The 23,058-nt window shown below is 42.0% G+C and overlaps 1 protein-coding gene and 1 pseudogene across 1 annotated transcript in view; both read left to right on the plus strand.

Moving 5' to 3' along the window:
- The window catches only part of RBM20 (RNA binding motif protein 20), a 204,995-nt gene that overhangs the window by 57,489 nt on the left and 124,448 nt on the right, over positions 1 to 23,058 (plus strand). The gene's annotated exons all lie outside the window — the stretch shown is intronic.
- LOC143654573 (uncharacterized) overlaps positions 12,614 to 23,058 on the plus strand; it is a 49,247-nt pseudogene continuing 38,802 nt past the window's right edge.

The raw sequence follows: 23,058 nt of genomic DNA on the forward strand, positions 1-23,058 counted from the left end.
ATTGAGAAAATTATAAATTCACATGCAGTTAGAAATAATACAGAGAAATCCCACTGTGTGTTTGCAAAAACATAGCACAATCTCACAGCCAGAATAGTGACATTAAACAATCTGCCTGTCTTACTCAGATTTCCCTGGCTTTACTGGCCCTCAGTTGGGTGTGTTTGTACTTAGTTGTGTATAGTTTTATCACATGTAGCTTCATGGTTCCACCACTAAAGTCAAGATGCTGGGCAGTTGCATCATCACGAGGTTTCCTTGTGTTGCCCTTTTGTAATCGTGCCCCCTCCCCGCCACCCAGCCCCTGGCAATAACTGCTGTGTTCTCTTTTTCTACAATTTTATTGAAGTGTTATATAAATGGAATCATGCAGTATCTGACATTTTTGGCACTGGCTTTTAAAGAAAGTTTTATTTTTTTAAAAAATTATTTGAGAAGTGATAGGTTTTCAGAAAACCTGAAATCCTGCCCAAAGTATAAACCCATAAACCCCCACTCACACAGTTTTCCCTGTTATTAACACTTTGCATTAGTGTGTTATTTTTGTTACAACAGATTGAAACAATATTATTATAATTTTACCATTAGCTATATTCTGTAGTTTACGTTAGTGTTCACTGTTGTAAAACTCTATGGTTGTTTAAAATTTTGTTCTGGTAACACACATATACAATGTAAAATTTCCTTTTTAATCAGTTTTATTATACAGTTCAATGGTGATAATTGCATTCTCAGTGTTGTGCTACCATCACCACTGTCCCTTACCAAAACTTTTCCATTATACCAAACAGAAACTGAACTGTTTAGGAATTACTTCCCTATTCCCCATCTGGCCCCTGAAAACCTGTATACTAGTTTCTGACTCTACAAATTTGCATGTTCTAATTATTTCATATAAATAAGATCACAGAATACTTGTCCTTTTGCTTTTGGCTTTTTTCACTCAGCCTAATTTTCTCTCCAGAAAATTCATCCAAGTTGTTAAGTGTATCAATAATTTATTCTGTTTTCTTACTGTGTAGCATTCCCTATGTACATATGACAATTTGTTTAAGCATTCACTTATTGAAGGGCTGTGAATGTTTGCATCCAGGTTTTTGAGAACCTAGTTTTTAAAGAACTAAAAAACATGCAGTTGCTGAGTTATATGGTAATCACATTTTTAGGTTTACTACTTAAATAGGTCTAAAGTAATATTTTGTTATTTAAATTTGCACCTTCCAACAATAAGTTTATGTTCTATTCTTTGAATAGAAGTAAGCACCATATTAGAATTTGTTAGATAAATTAAAATAGACTACTGACTTTTACCACATATCCAGGACTGTGGAAGAGATGGGTAAGGGAAGGCAATTCAAATGGTATGTGATGGTTCTTGTCTTTAAGAAATGTCTAATCTTGGAAATTGAGTAGTTGGAAATAATTGCTAGTAGATTGAGTATAGCAAGATCACAGAAGGATTGAAAAAGTCAGTGGAAGGCTGGGTGTGAGGTGGGGATGCAGAGAGAGTGAAGAAAGTTGAGAATGTTGCACCACCAGTACCTGAGACTGGGAATTTCATGATCTTTTAGATTTGAGCACAATTTGGAAATGTTCTATTTGAAGAAAAGCCATCAATTTTGCATGGGGTTTTGGTCAAAGGTAAAGATCACTAGGAAATCATAAATTCCTTTGAAAGGTCATTCTTACAAGAAGAGAGCAGAAGCATGGCGTTGCTAGTGAATGGGCTGTTTTCACTATTTCTGGATTGGTCAGGTCACCGGTGAGCCTTCCCAGGCTCTGGCAGGATGCTGGTCCTCTCTCTGAAGCAGGTCAGTTTGACGTAGTGCATCTGGATTGGTCAGGTCACCGGTGAGCCTTCCCAGGCTCTGGCAGGATGCTGGTCCTCTCTCTGAAGCAGGTCAGTTTGACGTAGTGCATCTGGATTGGTCAGGTCACCGGTGAGCCTTCCCAGGCTCTGGCAGGATGCTGGTCCTCTCTCTGAAGCAGGTCAGTTTGACGTAGTGCAGTGATAACTCACCTAGCACATTTGACAGTGGGAGCAGGTATTTTTTCATATCCCTATCCTCTGAGTGATAGAATTATTTTTAGTAAAAATCATGTAATTGGCAATCATTACTTCATCAAACAATTGATCCGCAAGTGGCGCTTGAGCTAATGCCTGGAGATGTGAGATGTGTCAATGAGAAATGTGGGCTTGGGTGAGGAGTTGCTATTCTGACCTCTTCTGAGCCAAAAGGGTGGAGAATTTTAGGAATCGTGGCTCTGAAGGGGAAACCTCAGAAACGAAGAGATTCTCTTCTGCTGGAAAGAGGAGATTCTGCAGCTGTTTCTCCTAGTCACAGTGGCATGGGGTGGCAGTTGAGGCCCTTCAAAACCACTTTCCCCCTCTTTCTCTGTCTTGAGCTGCTGCCTCCTCAAACTGAAAATTGCCAAGGAATGTGGTTCAGGCCGTTTGTTGGCTTTTGGGAGCCTTTTATAGCCCATAAGAAGGAATTCTTGATATTCTTATCATGTATGGAAGAACAAGCTATTCTTATGCATGACACGAGTATGTTTAGATGACCCAGGAGAGTCTAGGATGACTTCTTTACATTGCAATTTTTATGTTGTAAAATGAACCTGTGACACTTTAAAGGGGCTAAACAGAATTCTTAATTTTATATAGTTTAATCTGCAAATGATAAGGTTTTCTTTTTCCTTTTAAGGGAAGTCTGCTTAGTGACAGCTCATTGGGAGTATTGGGACACAAGCGCATATTTTGTTGTTAAAAAAAGGAAAGTGTAGATTACAAAATTTATCCTAGAAAAGTCTCTAATGTAAGTAATCGCAAATGTAGATTTTTAATGTAAAATGGAGCTTAAGGTTTTATTTTTCCTAACCTGATATTCCAGAATGTTTTGTATTTTTACAATATTAGCTGCATAGCCAATTCATTTCAACTGGAAAATACATCAGAAAAACACATAGTTTAATCCAAGTCAAGTTAAACTATGTTATCTATCTATTCTCCCTGTCCTACCAATTTATTCCTTAGAGAAACTCAAAGTTTTCTATTTTTTTACAAGTCATACTTCTGTTTTATTGACAGGACTCCAAAAAGAGAAACTTAAACTTTTTAGAAAACAGAATGCATGTTGTTAAAGGCAAACATGATAGACCTGAAGCATTATAAACACAATGTGTAGCTGCACAGGACTGCATTCTTAAAGAGCCCTGGGCTGGGTTTAACGCTTTGTTGTTAACCACTTTGAGATTCTTAACAAGTTTTCAGTGAGGGACCCCTATTTTCATTTTGTACCGGGCCTTGCAAATTACGTAATTGGTCCTGTGCATAGTCTACTTGATAATTCAGCTCAGATTAATTTTTGGCTTTTGAATTCCTAGCTTAATTTCAGTGTGTTGAACATTTATCAGTTTTTTTTTCTGTACATAGATTTGTGAGGACCAGCCTAATGAACTTTTATTTAGATATATTTCTTTTCAGCTATTTTCCAGGTTCTAAATAGTGGAACATTTTAATTTTGTTGCAGATAATCTACTAATATCTATTAAACTATTTAGGTTCCATCTATTTTTGCTAGGAAAAAAAGTGAAAATTTGTTTCCACAAATTATTAACAGTGGCTATTGCCTGGAGCTGGGATTTCAGAGGACTTTCACTTTCTAAGTTTTATAGTTCTGAGTTTTACAGCAAGCAGGAATCATTTTTATAATTTTGTAGGGCTGGACAAGAAAGATGTGAAAAAGAACCTCTTTATTTATTTTAGCTTTAAAAAGAAGAGTATCTCCTTTCGGCTTAGGCAGGCAGCCTTGCAGCCTTGGGGATCTGAGGTTCCTCTCCTGCGGGACCTCCAGAAATGTTAGTAAAATTCAAGAGATGAAATGTTAGTAAAGTTCAAGAGATGACATCAAGAGATGAAAAAGTCAGACACAGAAACTAGAGTACAGGTTACCAGGGGCTGGCGTGGGGAGAGGAATGCTTACATTGTGCAGAGTTTCTGTTTGGGGTGATGGGAAAGTTTTGATAATGGAATCTGGTGATGGCAGCACAACATTGTGAATGTAATTAACACAGAATTATGTATTTGAATACACCTAAAAGGGGAAATGTGAGGTTATGTTTCTAGAATAAAAATGAAAAGAAACACACAGGATTGTACAACACAGTGAACCCTCATGTAAACCAGGTGTTATAGTTAATAGTACAATGATAATGACATACTTCATCAGTTGTAACAAATGTACCACCCCAATGCAAATTGTTAATAACAAGTGGGGGCGGGGTACATAGGAACTCTGTATTTTCTGCATGACTTTTCTGTAAATTTATACTTTTCTCTAACAAAAAAATTAAAAAGAAAGAAAAAAAAGAAATGGCTGGTAGCGAGTGTGGCCGTGGGTAGGCAGAACTATTTCTAGCAGAAATGGTCAGTGGGTATTAGTAGACCTTGGGATAATCCAAGCCTGCACGAAGCATGATTGAATTTTATTTCAAGTCCTTGGCTGTCAATCGTAGTGTGTTTATCTGTTTTTAAATACTCTCCTTGCCCCTTTACAGAAGGTTGGCAATGTGCTGCTTTGGGTCAAAGCTCTGGTTCGCCTTTGAACAGAACAGAATTGTCCTTATGGTGCAGAGTCAGATTCTAATATGAGATAAACAGCTTCAGACTCTAAACCCTTGTTGACATCTCGTCCCCGCCGTACAGTATGCAGCACTAATGCCCCCCCACTGGTTGTGAAATGCCCAGGGTTTAAATACTGGGAGGGAGAGTAAGAGAAGCAGGGGTGACCCTGGCATTTTTCTGCTGGACACTCACCTCCCTGAAGGTAAACCCAAGTGAGCAGATGTACAAGCCCACTCTGCTGGCCTTGCCCTGGCACCTTGGCTAGAGGGAGTTTCTACCCTGATGCCTGTCTGTGGGGCATCTCTTATTTTTCTGTCTGTGCTCAATGTCAGCAGGAATGTTTTAGCTAAAGATCCTGGGAAATGTTAAAAATTATCTTAAAGATAAATTTTTTAAAAATTAGGAGATTTGAAGTTGAACAAAATCAAAGTCAAAATCCATTTAAGTTGATGAGAATGCAATGTTAGCTCCATTTGCTCTGTTCATTATTTTAACCCATGGCCTGTGAGCCCCTGGGGGCACTGTGGGGGGGGTGAGGGTTGGGGAGGCTGTGGGGTGACAGGGGCTCCTCTCCCAGACCCTCCGCCATTGCGTCAGCTTTGTGTTTTAGGCTTCTACCTAGTATTTCATTTGAAGAATGAGCTCGTTGCTAAAAAGCAATTAGTGTAAAAACCACGGGATCAGACCAATCTCTTGCCACACTGTCCCTAAGCATCAGAGGTCTCTTTATCTCTAACATTTTTGCTGAGGAGTGAAAACAGATACCAGTGACTGAATTATGGCCGCACTGAACATTTCCCTGTGCGTCTGGGGTGGTGTTTAGCGCAGCGGAGGTAGTCATGCTGTGCAGGATCTTTCTCAATGTTCTGGATATGAAGTTAATTCTCCAAGTTATGACGACAATAAAACGAACGCGTCTAGGGCTTACGTGGTGTGCTCAACACTGTTCTAAGCACTCCACATGTGCTAAGTGCCTTAATCCCTACAACAGCCCCTCCAGGTAGGTATTGTCATCCCCCCAATTGGGCCTCCAATTCTCAGTTTGTGGAACGACCTGATGTTGCGGCTGCCTCGCAGGGCTTCCTCCCAGGGCCAGCTGGGGAGCAGCTTCTCCACCTTCAGCCCCTGCCAAAGGGACTGGAAAAGGGTTGATGCAGCCCAGGTGAGTGTAGTTATGTATAAAACGAAAGCATTCTGTGTTTATAACCAGTGAACTGAGACTCATCTCCATGAATGGGCCCCACAACTTAGCCTGACTGGGAGAATCATTCATTCATTCTGCAACAGTTAGCACCACCTGTGTACTCTACTATGTATCAGGGACACAAAGTTGGACAAGTATGCTCTCTTCCTAGCTGCTGAATTCCTAGACATATCTTTTTCTTTTCTCTGTTCTTCACCTCTGTTTATTGTCGTTAGTCATTGAGTATTGTGAGCTAATGTGTTGTTGTTTTATTGATCCAGAGTGGGAATAAAAATTTTCCACTCTAGAGAAAGTTTTGGCATTGTTTCAGATGCGGGAGTCACATTAACTTGGCAATAAAGACGTCACAGAGGTGATAGGATCAAGTACACAGATGGGATTTCACCCCACCCCCAATCGAATTGTCATTTATTTTCATTAAAGTCATGCTTTATGTTATTTTGCACTGTTCTTCCAGCAGGAAATGTTGCATTAGACAAAACAAGATGCTCAGTCAGTCAGTCACTTGTGTAAATTTTGGTCACCTACCAGCCCTGGCCCTCATTTCCATCATCCCTCAGATGTGGGCATGTGTGTGGTAGTGGTAGTATAGTAACAGTGATAATAGTAGTAACAGTAATAGTAGTAGTAGTAAGAGTAGCAATAGTAGTAGTAACAGTAGTAGTCACGGTAGTAGTAGTAGTGAGAGTAGTAGTAGTGGTAATAGTAAAAAGAGAAGTAACAGCCGCAGTAGTACTGGTAATAGTAGTAGTACCAGTAGCAGTAGTGGTGGCAGTCATGAATGGAGATGAGTCCGCTCGGACTAACTAAAGCCCACAGCAGTTTAGGAGCCAGTGCACTAGTGTAAGTGTGGTTTTCTAGGAATTTTTATGTTTACTGATTGAGGCTAATAAAAACGATTCTGGGGACCCCAATAATTACTCTTCTGTAATTTCACAGATGTTTACTTTATCACCTAAATTCAGCTTCATAATTCTATTTGGCAGAAACTCTGTTTTGCCTTTTCTGTAATTCCCCAGCACATCTTTACTCTCTATAGAGAGTTTTGCACATGGTTCTCTGTCAGCTTAAGTCATCCTCATTTGGCTTCCAAATTTTAATGTCTTGTCCTTCCTCTTTTCTGTGACTCAGTTTCTCTCAGTTCACCTTTTATAATGCTTCTTTTGTTCGGTCACGGTCTCAATTCTTGTTTCTCTCCTTTTCTCCTGGTTCTTTGGAGTTTCAATGTGAGTGAGACTTAGAGGAGAGAGGGAATGTGCATGGAGGCTGGACTAGCAGGGCAGATGCAGAGTGGTGGATGTGTATATACCCATGGACAAGGAGTCAGGATATTCAGATTCCAGGCCTGGCTTGGCCCAAACCTGCAGGTAAGTCCCAAGCAAGTTATTCATTGCTGAATGGTCAGGGCTGTTTCTTTGATCTGAGGGATTTGGGCACGCTGAATCTGAGCATCCTGTGTCTATACCTGGCCACCAGCAGGTTTCCAGCTGCCTCCTGGGGGTGCCCAGAACCTCATGCCACCACTGCTTCTGCTCTCCTAGAAAAGTAAAATCCTCCCTGGATCTGCTGTCTTAGTCCACAGATTGTAGCAAAACCTTCAGACTTTAACGTTTCTCAGGCCAAAAACTTTGGAGTCATCTTGGACGCTCATCTTTTTTTCTCTCTCCGCATCCAAGCCATTGGCAGATCCTATCAGCTCTACCTTAAAGCATCTTCAGATTCCAACCAGTTCTCACCATCTCTGTGTTATCACCCAGCTGAGCTGATGGGGGCTCCCACGCAGTTACCTTTCTGCCCTTCCCACCCTAGTCCCACCACTGCTTTTCACAAGTAGCCTTTAAAAGGCCATTTCCTTTCTCTGCTCAGAACCCTCCAGTGTGCTCCCTCCGCACGTTATTCAGAATAGAATCCAGAGACCTTGGCACGACCTGTGCGGCCCTCATGCCCCAGACTCCATCACCCTCACATCACGCCTGCCCTGCTCCCTGACCCCCTCCATTCTGACCTCGCCTTCCTCAGACATCTCAGGGCCTTTGCTCCTTGGTGCCTAGAATCCCCTCATTCCAGCCCAGCACAGTTTACTTCACCACATCAGGAAGCCGTCCCCGTCCGTGAACTCCTTAAGATTGAATACTTCTGTGCTTCAAAGGACTTTGTCAAAAGGGTGAAAAGGCAGCCACGTCAATGGGAGAGAATATTTGGTAGCCATATATCTGATAAGAGTTTGATATCCAGCTATATAAAGAAATCATACAACTCAACAATAAAAGGACAAATGGGCAAAATATGTGAATAGATATTTCTCCAAAGAGGAAATACAGATGACTAAAAAGCACATGAAAAGATGTTCGTCTTCACTAGTTATTAGGGAAATGCAAAGCAAAACCACAATGAGAAATCACCTCACACCTATAAGAGTGGCCACTATTAAACAAGCAGGAAACTGTGTTGGAGTGTTGGAGTGTTGGAGAGGATGTGGAGAAATTGGAACACTTACTCACTGCTGGTGGGAATGTAAATGGTACAGCCACTGTGGAAGACAGTTTGGTGGTTCCTCAGAAAACTAAATATAAGACCCGGCAATTCTGCTACTCAGTATGTACACAGAAGACCTGAAAGCAGGGACACAAACAGATATTTGCACACCAATCTTCATAGCAGCACTGTTCACAGTTGCCAAGAGATGGAAGCAATCCAAATACCCTTCAACAGATGAGCGCATAAACAAAATGTGTTCTATACATGCGATGGAATAGTATGTGGCAGTAAGAAGGAATGAGGTACTGAACTGTGTGAGAGTGTGAATTCATTGTGAGGACATAATGCTGCGTGAAATAAATCAGACGCAAAGGGACAGATAGTGTATGAATTCACTAATATGAACTAACTAGAAGATGTAAACTGAGTCTTAAAATGTAGAATATAAGATACCTAGAGATAGAAGTTAGAGAACATTATGTTCAGAATGTATAAAGGGATTGAGCTTAAAAGTGTTTGGAAGTAGGTACAGGGTGAGGGTAGCTTGTCAGTGGGAATATGATGGGTAGCACTGTATTGTAGATGAATTTGGTTGAAAGGAGTGGTTTAAAGTCATGTATGTCACCTATTAACACCACAAATTTAAATAACTTCTTACATGCACAGGTAGAAATGTATGACACTGATACGAAGAGTTAACGATAGAGTGGGATGTGGGGAAAAATATCTATTGCAAGCTACGGACTATACTTAACAGTAATACCTTAAAATTCTTTCCTCAACAGTAACTGGTGTACCACACCAATACTAGGGGGTCAATAATAGGGGGAGGTAAGGGATATGGGATGTTTGGGGTTTTCTTTTTGTGTGTGTCTATCTGATAATTTTCTTTTTGGAGTAATGAAATGGTGTAAAAGTGAGTGTGATGATTGCACAACTAAGTGATGATACTGTGAGATATCAATTGCATAATTGGGGTGGAATATATGATAAATGAATATATCTCAATAAAGTCTGCAAAAAAAGAAGTCTTCCGTGGGCCCTCTCTAAAGCATCCCTCTGGCTCTGTCAGTCTCTGTCCCCCTTTTCTTCCTTGGCTTTTCTCTTAACTTTTACTACCATACTGAAATCAGCCTTCCTGAGAGGAGAGATGTTCCCCTGCTGAACGAATCTCCCACGCGTGGAGTGGTGCCGACCTACGGAAGTCCCTCACTGTTTGTTGAGTGAAGGGAGAAATGTCAGACCTGGACTCTTCCTGATGAGGCTGAAGCCTGCTCTCAGAACCTTGGCCGCTGCTGGGGTTTGAACTGTATCCACTGCCCCTGGGCCTGTGAATGTGACCCTATCTGGAAATAGGGTCTTTGACAATGTGCTTAGTTAAGATGAACTCAAACTGTATTAGGGTGGGCCCCAAATCCAGTATGACTGGAGTCCTTTTAGAAGAGGGACATTTGGACATGGGAATAGACAGACACAGGGAAGACTGTCATGTGACGACTGAGGCAGAGCTTGAAGTGCTGCAGCGGCCAGCCAGGAGACACCAAGGCTGGCCCACAGAGGCCATGAGAAAGAAGAGGCCAGAAGATCCCCTGACAGACCTGAGAGGGGCACAGACCCACCAACCCCTGTGGACCTCCAGCCTCCAGGGCCATGAGCCAGTAACTTTCTGTTATTTTAAGCCATCCAGTTTGTGGTACGTTGTTAGGGCAGCCTCAGGAGTCCGAGACAGCGACCTTCCCGACAGGTCGGGCTTGGAGTGGGAAGTGTGGACATTTGTTCTTGTTCGTGCTGCCTCCGTGGGTCCGATGTGTTCTGCCATGGACGGGGAGGCTGGGTGTGCCCGTCTGTCTGGGCGTGGGTCCGTCCAAGCACGGTCGTCTGGGCAGTAAATCATCGCCCTTGGACAGTGGCTTTTCACATGACCAGAGGGCAAATCAGCAAGCTCTTCAGCAGCCTCCCTAATTGGTGTGATCTTCAAAAACGACCTGTGGCTTCCGACACTGGTTTTTGCTTGTGAAAGCGTCTCTGCTTCTCATGAAACATCTAAATGGAGCCAGGTATTTTGATCTCCCTGCACCTTCTAGTGTCACCAGGCTATAAACGAAGGCCTAAAAATAGGTGCGAGGAGCAGATTAAAGCAATTTATATGCATTGCTCTGTTCCCCACTTCGCCCACAGCCAAGCTGGGAGAGTGGGGCAGCCTCTGGGGGAAGTGTTTCTGCTGCGGTCTCAGGTGATGGAATCAGGCGGGGTTGGGGTTCCCAGAGCTCTGTCTTCTCTCCTACTGGACATCTCCTCCCCACTCTGACCTCTCCTTTTCTTTAATTTTTTTTCCCCACAGTGGAGGAGCAATGCGTTAATTGTATTAGAAATAATTGTTTCTTTTGATGACAGTGTATTCTCTGTAGAGATCTCCTGGCTGGCTCTTAGTTCCTATTAGTGTTTAATTATGTTTTAGCCAATTTGTAGAAAATTGGTAGAAAGATATTTATTTCAAGCACAAGAGCAAGCATTTTTAAGATTAAAATTTAATTATCCAAGTAATCCATGCATATTCTTCTTTAAAATATTAAAATTTCACATATAAGGCTAAAATCTCTTTTTTAACCACAGCCTCCAATCTCAGATTCTGCCTCTGAGATAATTGTTTAAAAATTTTATTAAAAAAACCAATCAACATACAATATGAACATTCTTTTTTCGTCACATAGTTTATTATATTCATCATCATGATCTTTTCTTAGATCATTTGCATGAGATAATAATTTTTATCAGTTTGTTTGTATCCTTTCAGTTGTGCCCGATTCCTGGAGCACAGGGTGATAATACTAATTATACTTCTACTGCTGGTGATAGAGTACTCAGGAATTACCCAGGCTGGGGCATATCCATGGGGCGCCACTTGAATTGGCTCAGGTCCTCCTCCCAGGGCCCCTATGGGGTAGGAAGTGGATGCCATTGTAACCCCAGCTTTATTGGGATATATTCACAAACCATAAAGTTCACCCTTTTAAAGTATACAGTTCAGGGGTTTTGGTATAGTCACAGAGTTGTACATTTATCTCTGCAAGCTAATTCCTGAGCATTTTCATCACCCCAAAAAAGAAACCTGTACCCATTAACAGGCAGTCTCCATTCTCCTCTCCCTCTAGCCCCTAGTTACCACCAAATTACTTTCTGTCTCTATGGATTTGACTATTATGGGTATTTCCTATAAAGAAATCATATTTTGTATCTTGCTTGTTTCAAAAAAGCATAATTTTCTGCTTTTTTATTGCTGATTTTGTTACTGTTTTACAGATGAACATGACCCCTCTTTTAGCAGTGGGCAGGAAAAGCAGAATTGTGTGAATCTCAATTCATATGAAATTTCTCCAGTGTTTGGGTTGAGTTTTACTTTGTTTGTGGCCCTAGCTCTTCTCCCACATCTAAATATAATAGTTACCACTAATGAGCATCTTGTATATCCCAGGCATGCTATGTAGACTCTTTTTTTTTTAAACCTCTCTGTGGAAATTGAAGCTCAGAAAGACTTAATTACTAGACCAAAGTTGCACCGTAAGAGACTGAGCCAGGATCCAAATGAGGTTTATTGATGAAAACCTGTGTCCTTCCCCCTACTTGGCCACTGACTTTGTAAAAGCAGGCAAATTCCAACTACTAGCATTTGCAAAATTAGGTTATCCCTGTGGCAGTGGTAAACAGCTGATGTGGGATTTCAAAGTAGTGGTATTTCAGAATGGGCCACCCCAGGGCTATGTGTAAAACATCTGTTCCACAGGCTGCAGGCTGCTCAGGTTGAACTTGTTCAAGTTGGGAAGCTGTAGAATTGAAGAGACTTGACACGCATTGCACTTCATTATTGAACAGAGGAGTCTAAAGGTATTTCCAGAGGCCTGTCGTTTTTACCTGTTGTCCTGAAAAGTGCTAAATCAGGATTTTCTCAGTTCTGGGGCACAAGAGGGGGATGATTGAATCACTGGATCATGGAGATTTAGGGTTTAGAGTAGAGAGAAGGGACCAGTTGTTTATACTTCCCAGCATTCTTCCGTTGACTCTTTGGCTTCTCCTCCCACATATCTGCTTTAAAAGCCTCGTAATGTTCCTGCCACCACCGAGTGCTGGGTCATTTGGTTGCCTCTGGTACTCCAGCACTTCGAGATATTTGGGGCCAAATAAAATATTGTTGCTGCATGTGAGTCATCTGAAGAGCAAGAACAGCAGGTAAGAAAGGCAGGATCACCATTACCACCCCAAAGCAACTACCAGACACAGATGCTGCGTGCACGTGGCTTACAGAGGCGATGCCGGCAGCTGTGGCTCCGGTCGACCCTCCTCCTCCCCCAGACCTTGGCCTCTCGGACACTGACCGTGACCTGACACGTGCTGGGTGTCCAGGGTGTCAGGCCCAGTGTCTGTCCTCAATAAATTTAAAGTCTTCTGGTGGGAGAAACATGTGCCACCGAGTTACTGCAAGACAGACTGTGATAAAGACTGTTCCTGAGCTGCCCTGTAAACTTGACGTACTGGACTCCGTAACAGAATAATCTTCCTTACTCTCTTTGGATCACCAGGATGTCTTGGGAATAAACGAGACTGGACTGAACATGTGCCAGACCTGAATGTGTTAGTAACTCTCACATTTTGAGGTCAGAGATCCCTTTAAGAAACTGATGAAAGCTTTGGACTCTCACCTCTGAAAAATTACTTTGGAGCATATACCCATGTGATTTAGCAAACAGTTTCAATTTCATGGTTTTCACCGACATTCTTAAACCCATTCACGGATCCCTGGGAGGGCCCATAGGTTAATAACATGTGTTTCAGGACTTATCCCCAAAGAGTGTTTTAAAAATTCTAGATGGTTTGTAGTTCACATAATTATTAAGAATACTACATTTTGGAGTAGCTAGAAGGAAGAACCTAAAATTGTGGAACTGTAACCCATCCTGAACTCTGAAATCTGTCCTATAAGTAATTGTTGTGGTGTGCTTTGAAATATATTGCTTTTTTTGTATATATGTTATTTTTCACAATAAAAAAGAATGCTATATTTCTCAGTTATTTCCATGTTAAAAAGCCTTTCTTCTTTTAAAAAAAATTACTAAATATCCTTTATGACTAGGAATTATTTAGATTTACAAACCCTAAGGATAAAGCAAAAATAAGTTGATCTGATTGACTAGATTTCTCTTCCATCCTTGTATACATATATAAAATAAAATGAAAAAAAAGATTGAATAGGCAAAGACTTTATTTTTTAGTATTTACATGCAGAGCACTGTAAATCTGGATTTTTGGCATGACGTCTTGCTTGGCTGTGCATTTTGGGGGCTGCAGGGCTCCCAGAGCTGTTTGGGAGGGAGCAGTGTGAAATCTACTGCTCTTATAAAAGCTAATTTAATGGCGCATTGCTGGCGTGGCGTGTGTGTAGGAGGCTGAGGGCATTGGCCACGCCAGGTTCCCTGAGATGCAGAGGCAGGATTGACAGCCACAGCTTGGTCCCCGACTGGGAATCTGCTGCATGTGCAGCCTCCCTCTCACCCCTCCCAGACCCTAGCAGGCAGTGGGGCTGTGGCGAGTGAACACCATCCTCATGGTAGAGGCTGCCCCGCCTGCCTCTCCTCCCTTCTTCAACCTTCTTCTCTCCCGGCACAAGCTCCTCTCCCTCCCTTCATGCAGTCTCTCTTGGTGGAAAGTCCTGTCTTGGGAGGTGCTGCATCACTGCTATCCAAGCTCGCGCCCCCTAGCTTGGATCTGGTCCTGACCAGAAAAGGCTGAGGTTTGGGTTTCAGGGCTGCTGCAGGCATCTCTGTCCTGGGTGGCCTGACTCAAAATTGGAGACGGTCAGGTCACAATACCACCCAGCATCTCTATAGCCTAGCAAGTTTTTTCCTATTTAAAGCACTCTCTAAGGTCTCCTCTTACTATCCACTGCATGAACTCCTGTTCAAAGCATCAGCATTGAACGAAGCCTTCTCTTCCAGCTTGTCTGCAGCTCTTGGGCTGGCCTGAGATGTGGTCCAGCAGATGGAGTGGGGCCATTGCACACCAGGTGAGAGTTTCACTGATTAACCCTGTTCCTCCACCTGCTGCTCCTGGGCTCATGGGCAGGTGGTGGCCTCTCTGAGCTACTCAGGCTCATCATCTGGGAGAGGAGAATCATAGTACCTACTTCCTCAGGTCTTGGGAGGGTGAAGTGACATTACAGAGGAACTGCGGAGTTCACGAGTCCCCAAGGCCACCCTCATTTCAGGCACCATTTACAAATTTGGGGGTCTGCAAGACCACTCGTTTCAATAATTCACTAGAAGGACTCACAGAACTCACTGAAAGCTGTTATTTTCATGGGTACGGTTTATTGCAGGGAAAAGAACAGATTAAGCTCAGCCTTGGGAGGAGACACATGGGGCAGAGTCCGGGGGGCTGTATGTACAGAGCTTCCTGTGGCCTCTCCCCGTGGAGTCCTGGACACTGCTGACGCCTCCTGGAAACAATGTGACAGTATGCCTGGAGGACTGCCAACCAGGGAAGCTCCCCCAAGTCTTGGTGTCCAGAATTCTTGCTGGGACTTGGTCGCGAGTGGTTGACTCCCTCGTCGTGGTTGACCCTCATTCTCCAGCTCCCCTGGAGGTCGAGCCAGTACTGTGTGGCCCAACCCCCCACCATGAAACATGTTGTTAGACTATCTGGTGCCGTCCAAGGACCCTGGAAATAAACTTGTATCAGGCAGGACATGCCAAAGACTTTAGGAGTCACCTTCCAGGAGCTGAGGGCAGAGGCTTAGACCTCCCTTTCGGTAAGGCTGATTCTTCATTACCAGGGATAGACCTCAGTGAATTGCTGTCAGTCTCCTTTTTATGCCCCAGGGTCAAGATGAGGGAGAGTGGCTTCCATTTTATTTCTTTCCCCTTCTTTTTAATTATGTCTGTGGTCTCAGGAGAGTGTCACTTACCTTGCCTACTTGAAGTTAATATCAGGGTGTGATTCTGACAAATAATAATGCCTCTTGTTCATGTGGTGCTTTAAATTTGTCAGGCTCACAGGTGCTTGTTTGAACTTCACAACAACCCAGTGGGATGTGTAGACAGTTGTCATTATCCCAATTTACAGGTGAGGCAGTTGATGTCATAGGAGGCTTGCTGAGTTGCCAAGTTTCAGGACTGACTAAGTCGGAAGAAAGGTGGCAGTCCTTGGACATCTTTCTACCTCCTTCTGCTGGGCTCCTGAGTGATGCTGCCTGAACCAGATGGTTCTGAGTTCAAATCCAGTCCCTGCACACACAGACTGGGCTCTTGGGCAGATTCCTTCACTGTTCACCTGTAAAATAGGATTGTTATCACATGAGATAAAGCATGTAAAATGTAGCCCCTGGTTCATAATGCTATGAGTTTTGGGGGTAATATTAGTTCTAATAGTAATAATTGTACACTTTATTACTACTGCTGCACAACTAAAGCAATAACTTCTTCAAACATTTTGCTAGGTATGTAAAAATTCAGAATGAGAAACTGTCTTAAATAAAGAGTAGGCAACTTGTGGCGCAGTCATTAATCCTCTTTAAGTAATTGCCCAACAATTATCTAGAAAGTCCATGAATCAATACTTTCCAAAGGGCCCTCCCACCCCTGCCCCTACCAGGGGGCATCTCTGCCTGCAGCTCCTAGAGCCCGGGCTTCTCTTCTTTCTGGCCCGACTGCCTCTCCTCCTCCTTACTTAAAAAACTCCTATACCTCCTTCAAATATCAGTACCTCCTCAGCGTCTCTGGCCTCCTAGAATGCCCTTTGTTTTGAAACATCTATGAAATCACAGTTTCACATTTGACAGTTTGATTAGTATCAGTCTCTTCTGCTAGACTCTGAGCCCCATGGGAGTAAAAGCTGAGGTCATAGCTCCCAGAGCTAACATGATACGACACATACTCTGCAAAAATGAAAGCTGGTGAAGCTGATCTGGATAGTACTAAGGTAAATCAGAATACCGGGTAAAGGATGATATAGTCCATATTTTAAAACTTCAACTTCAGTGTGAGACCAAAGGGAGAGATGTTTATTTAGTGCAAAATTTATATTTTGGGTAGCGCATTACCTAAGTTAACCTGTATGGAAGGTTTAGTTGAACACCGTAAGTATGTGGAATTTTGAATAGATCATGAGATTTTGTTGCTTTATACAGGTTAGGGTGAAACCCTGATATATCTCAGAGTAATTTGGGCAGTGAGTAAAGAAGTATTTTCAAAGTCCCCTTTGGGGAGAAAGGAGGAAATATTCACCTTCCCCATTTGGGGAATTCCTGATATTCTTATAAGCAGCGGGGACAACCAATTCAATAGGCCAAGCCTTGATCTCGGAATTCGGCCCTATGAAATTTATTCCTGCAAAGGAGAAATGAAGTCTACTTATAATTATGCCTAAGAGTCACCCCCAGAGAATGTCTTTTGTTGCTCAGATGTGGCCTCTCTATCTAAACCAACTTGAACTCACTGCCCTCCCCCGACATGTAAATCTCCCTGGCAACATGGGACAGAACTCCTGGAATGAGCCAAGACCCAGCATCCTGGGATTGAGAAAGTCTTCTTGACCAAAAGGAGGAAGAAAGAAATGAGACAAAATAAAGTTTCAGTGACTGAGAGGTTTCAGAGTTGAGAGATTATCTTGAAGGTTGTTCTTATATGTTATATAGATATCCCTTTTTAGTTTATGTGTATTAGAGTGGCTGGAGGGAAGTACCTGAAACTGTTGAGCCATGTTCCAGTAGCCTTGATTCTTGAAGACAGGTGTATAACAATATAACTTTTACAACATGTCTGTGTGATTGTGAAAACCTTGTGTCTGATGCTTCTTTTATCCAGGATATGGACAGATGAGTAAAAAATAAGGATAAAAAATAAAATAAATAATGGGGGGGATAAAGGGTAAAAAATTGGATAGATTGAGATACTAGTGGTCAGTGAGAGGGAGGGGTAAGGGGATTGTGATGTATGAGTTTTTTCTTTTTATTTCTTTTTTTAGAGTGGTGCTAGTGTTCTAAAAATGATCATGGTGATGAATACACAACTATGTGATGATATTGTGAGCCATTGATTATATACCATGTGCTCTAGTTTGCAAGCTGCTGGAATGCAATATACCAGAAATGGAATGGTTTTTAAAAGGGAGAATTTATTAAGTTGCAAGTTTATAGTTTCAAAGCTGTGAGAATGTCCAAATTAATGCAAGTCCATAAAAATGTCCAATCAAAGGTATCCATTTTCTGATTGAATCCTCAACTTTCCTATGGGGTTTTCCACAATTAAGACTTATCTGGTACTATCATGTTCCAGGAATGTTCTAAGTCATGTTGGGGACAAAACAACCCAAAGTAAACAAAATAGAATCCATGCTTTCACGTGACTCGCTGTGAAGGTGGGTGTTAGGTACTATAGTTAGCTCCATTTTACAGACAAAAAGACTGTGATGCAGTAAACCCATCTTCTGATACAAGGTAAGGATAAATGTGCTAACTAAAAGGAAAACAAGCCTTCTAGGAATCCACCACGTACAGAATATCTGATTCCACATAAATTCCTTATTGAGCTGAAGAAAGAACAACATCATCAAATGGAGAACTTTAATGATTCTGTCAAACTTTGATCACTTTCCCTGAGTTCCTGGAGTTAGGAAGCAGGTCTCTGGTGCACACTGGAAGCAAGGTAGTGCCCCTGGCCCCTGCAAGGAACAGTGCTGGGGTGTGTGTGGGGGAAAGGCACATGGTGAACATGGTGGCATCTGCTAGCTTTCTCTCCAGGCTTCTTGTTTCATGAAGCTCCCCCAGGGTGTTTTCCTTCTTCAGTTCCAAAGGTCTCTGGCTGTGTGGGCCCTCATGGTTCTCATAGCTCTGTTGCTCTCGAGCTTTTGCCAAAAAGTTTCCTCTTTTAAAGGATTCCAATAAACTAATCAAGACCCACCAGGAATGGGTGGAATCACATCTTCCTCTAATCAAAGGTTAATGGCCACAATTGGGTGTGTCATATCTCTGTGAAGATAATCTAATCATGTTTCCAACCTACAGTGCTGAATAGGGATTAAATGAAAAGGTTGCCTCCACAAGATTAATTAGGATTAAAACATGGCTTTTCTAGGGTACACAAGCCTTTCAAACCGGCACATCATGTATGGACTGTGTGTGAAGATTTCTCAATAAAAATATTAAAAAAATAAAATAAAATAAAAGCTGGTGGGACCTCTTAGAGGCTCCAAGGGGTTGGTCCCCAGCTGTCTTCTCTTGCTTAGGAGGTCATGGATTTGCACCCTGGCTGCACTGCATATAGGCCCGAGGGGAACAGCACCCCTCTGCACCCTCTGTTGGAATGCTCGCGAGATGCTCTCCTGACCTCCTGGCTCTGGGGAGGTCATTCCCTCTCCTTTTTTTTTTTTTTTTTTTACAGAACGTTTTTTAACATGACATATAACATTTATACAAAACAATAAATTCAAAGTACATTTTAACAAGTAAGTTATAGAACAAATTTCAAAGTTTGGTATGGGTTACAGTTCCATAATTTTAGGTTTTTCCTTCTAACTGCCCCAAGACACTGGAGACTAAAAAGAAGTATCAGTATATTGCTTCAGTAGTCGTACACATTTGTTAAATCCTCAGTTCTCTATTATAACTCCTCCTCCTTTGATCCAACTCCCAATCTTTAGGGATATTTGAGTTATGCCCATTCTAACTTTTTCCATGTTGAAAACAGGTGTTGACAATGTGGGATGGGAGGGATGGAACTCATTGATGTTCTTGGAGGGGTTGGCACCCCTGGGTTTTGGAACTTATCTGGCCAAGGAACCATCTGAAGGTTTTAGGTTTCTGAAAAGTTTAACTTAGTAAGTGAAACTTTTGTACGATTTCAGATAGAGCCCTGGGTGTTCTTTAGGGTTAACAGGAATGATGTTGGTTGGGGTTTGGCAATTAGTACTGTCTACTGAAGCTTACTAAAGAATAGCCTCCAGAATAGCCTCTTGAATCCACTAGAACTCTCCCAGCTGCCGACACTATTTCTTCTACCCACCTTCGTCAGTAAGGCATGGTTGATCACATGGTGCCAGGCCAAGGCCCATCCCCAGGCGCTGTGCCACACACCACCAGGGAGACTCACACCCCTGTACGCCACTTCCCACGTAGGGGGGAGGGCAATGATTCTACTTACAGAATTGGTCTTAGAGACGAAGAGGCCACACCTGAGCAACAAAAGAGGTTCTCCAGAAGTAACTAAGGCATAATTATCGGTAGGCCTAGCTTCTCCACTACGAAAACAAGTTTCAAGATCTAGGGCTTGGCCCATTAACTTGGGTGTCACTGGAGTTTGAGAGAGCATCAGGGGCTTTCTAAGTGGGAAAGTTTAATAGTTCCAAATAGTTTCCAAAAAGTATTTGCTAATACTTTTTAATTATCTGCCCAATATACTCTGGGATGTATCCAGGTATTACATTGAACTGTACAGAATTACAAGCCCTCACTCCCGTTCTGGGCTCCATGTTTTGGGTTTAAATGAGCTATCCAGACAGGTTGAGTTAGATTGTATGTTACAGAAAATTTAGGTTTTGAAATTTAAACAAATCAAAGCTATCTTCCTTTGGTCTCATACAGTAGATGAAGTTCTAAAATACAGACACTGTCATCCTTTACTCTAGATTCTTATTTACTTTAGACCCAACCAGATCAACTTCATTCTTATCTCTAACTGAAGCCTGATCTCTTTTTCGGTTTCATTAACAGTTGTTGTATGTAGCAATGCTGACTTTTAGAGCTGCAGAACTCCAGCTCTGAGTCTTAGGTGTCACACAGGTACCCAGTGTGTATACGGTTATACACATAGAGCACAGCATTTCAGAATCCAGAAACAACATCTAACGCTCAGGAATAAGTGTGACTACACTTATATCTACTACCTAGATAATAAAAACTTATTATCTAGGCCCCTATATCCTTGTAAGTGTTTTCTAAAAGAGACCATACAATATTTGCCCTTTTGTTCCAGGCTTTTTTTACACAACGTAATGTCCTCAAGGTTCACTCACCTTGTTGCATGCCTCACAACTTTGTTCCTTTATCTAGCTGTACCATATTCCAACATAAGTATACAGCACAGTTTGCCTTTTTTTGCTTCTCAGTCATTGTACCCTTCAGCCTCCTCCATCCATTGGACATCATGCATGGATAATGTCCAAAATAAACTATCCTTGTGTCACAGTATCCTCACTTAGTTGTACAACCATCATCACTCTCAATTTTAGACAATTTTTATTGCTTTACTAGAGTCATATTTGTGAAATCATACAGTGTCTTTCCTTTTTTGTCTGGCTTATTTCACTCAGCATTATGTCCTCAGGGCTCATCCATGTTGTCATATGCATCAGTACCTCATTTTGTCTTAATGCTGTATAATATTCCATCATATGTATATAATATATTTTGTTTATCCACTTGTCTGTTGATGTGTACTTGGATTGTTTCCATCTTTTGGCAGTTGTGAGTTTCTGTCTTTTGACAATTGTGAGTAATGCCACCATGGACATTTGGTGTCCAGATGTCTGTGTTACTGCTTTTAGCTCTTCTGGGTATATACTGAGTAGTGGTATTGCTGGGTTATAGGGCAGCTTAATATTTAGTTTTCTGAAGAATCGCAAAACTGTCTTCCACAGTGGCTGTATCATTATATATTCCGTCTAGCAGTAAATAAATGTTCACATTTTTCCACGTACTCTCCAACATTGGTAGTTTCTTGTTTTTTTTTTTAATGGAAGCCATTCTTATAGGTGTGAGATGATATCTCATTGTAGTTTTTTTTTTTTTATCTCACTGTAGTTTTGATTGGCATTTCCCTTATAGCTAATGAAGATGAACATGTAGCTAACGAAGATGATCCCTGCTGAGGATCATGAGAGTCAGCGGCACCAAAACCAAAGTATGCACTGGATTCAAGGTTCTTTTTGTTTCAGTTGTCAGATTCCAAACTAGACTGAAATGGATAACCAAATGAAGGCCCTGTTTAAAACTTCCTCGATTTTTAAAAGCAAAAACAATTTCAAGGAAAGAAAACAGTTCATCCAGAGGGATTGTGTGTGCTTACAAGTGTCTTCATGTGGCCTTTCTCCAGGTTTCATCACCAAGGACTTTGAGAGCTGGCAGGTCTGAGTAACCCTGGTGACTGTTGTTTTCACCATATCAAAACCTGAGCTAAAAAATTCATCCGCTGATGATGACAGCAGAGGGTGGCAGGGCTGAGGACCCAATTTTCATTTCCCAGGCTGGTGAAGAGTAAAGAAATATGATTCCAAAACCAAATGAGGGCAGTCAGAGATTCTTTCCAACCTTACCTGATGGCTTCTGGCCAAAGCAAGGAAGTGTCATGGAAAGCGAGGGTGGTGACGGTGTAGGAAGGGATGTCAGGAGGAGGAAGGAAGGAGCAGCTTGATAAAAGGAGTAAAGGGATGGATATGGGGAAAGCCCTGAAAGAATTCCTCACCAAAGGCCAATTTCAGAGGGGAGCAGAGTTGGTGTTGGTGGTGGGGTGGTAGATTATCATCTGTTCTTCAGCCAAGGGTGCTAGGAACAGTGGGGAAAGGATGATGACTTGGAATGGGGTTTTTTAGACTTAAAAAAAGAAACCGGGGGGTACAAAAGAAGCCCCCCCACACATCCAACCGTAGTCCCAGAGGCTGCCACCCGAAACCTTCACATCTATTCTCATAAGCCACCCCGATCTGGAGGGCTGTTGTAGGGAGAGAAGGAAGAAGGAAGGAAGAGGGAAAAGGCAGAGACCCCATACCATGTAATTGACAGCAAGGTGATTGTGTGATGTGTCTTTTCACAGTTGAGCTCGATGTGCCTCACCAGTTATGATGGGAACCAATTTAAATACACTTTCTTGATCCCAGAAGTTCAACTACGTGGACAGTAGTTTTACTTGACAGTATAACTTGTTATGGCATAATTTATGTATTTCAAATGGACAAAAAGTTAGTATCATTTATAGTATCTTTAGATAAAATGCCTTTGAGTGGGGAGCTTCCTTTCTAGCACTTTGAGGTGTAGGAGACATATCTAGAAAACTTACTACTGTGGAAAATGAAGACTGCTTAGATTGAATGGGGGTGGGTAGAGGACCTGTGATTTTTCTTTTAGATTAATTGCTGTAACACTGTCCTTCAGGCAGCTGAGGGAAGTTTGTATTTTCTTTAGACATCATTAGGCACAGAAGCCCTTGCAGGACAACTTTGATGCTGTATCTGCCATTTTTCTAGCACTGATATGGCTCTTGGGTCCACCACTCCTTTAGAACTATGAACTCCATTCATATTAATTTTGTTATAAATCTCACAAAGTGGGGTGCTTCTTGGTATTTAGGTCCATTTTCTATTTAAAAGTTGTATATTTGGTTTTCATAAATTGTTCTTGGGGTCTCAGTTATCATTCCTGTCTATTTCATCAGTGTCATGTCCTCGTTGTCTTCTAGAACCCAGCTGACTGTGCCATCTCCTTCTCCTTTCTGGCCTTTTTCGAGTTCTTCCAACAGTCAGAAACTGCGAGGGACTTTTACTCCTGAACCCACGGTGGCTGCCATCTTGCATTACTGTCACTCTATCCATATCTTTTGCCTGGTTTATGTCTGGGTTGTTTGTCCTTTTGTTGTTGAGTTGTCGGATTTTCTTAATATATACTGGATATCAAACCCTTATCAGATGTGTGGTTACCAAATATTTTCTCCCA

This window comes from Tamandua tetradactyla, chromosome 13 (genome assembly GCF_023851605.1).
Source record: "Tamandua tetradactyla isolate mTamTet1 chromosome 13, mTamTet1.pri, whole genome shotgun sequence".
Lineage (NCBI taxonomy): Eukaryota > Metazoa > Chordata > Mammalia > Pilosa > Myrmecophagidae > Tamandua > Tamandua tetradactyla.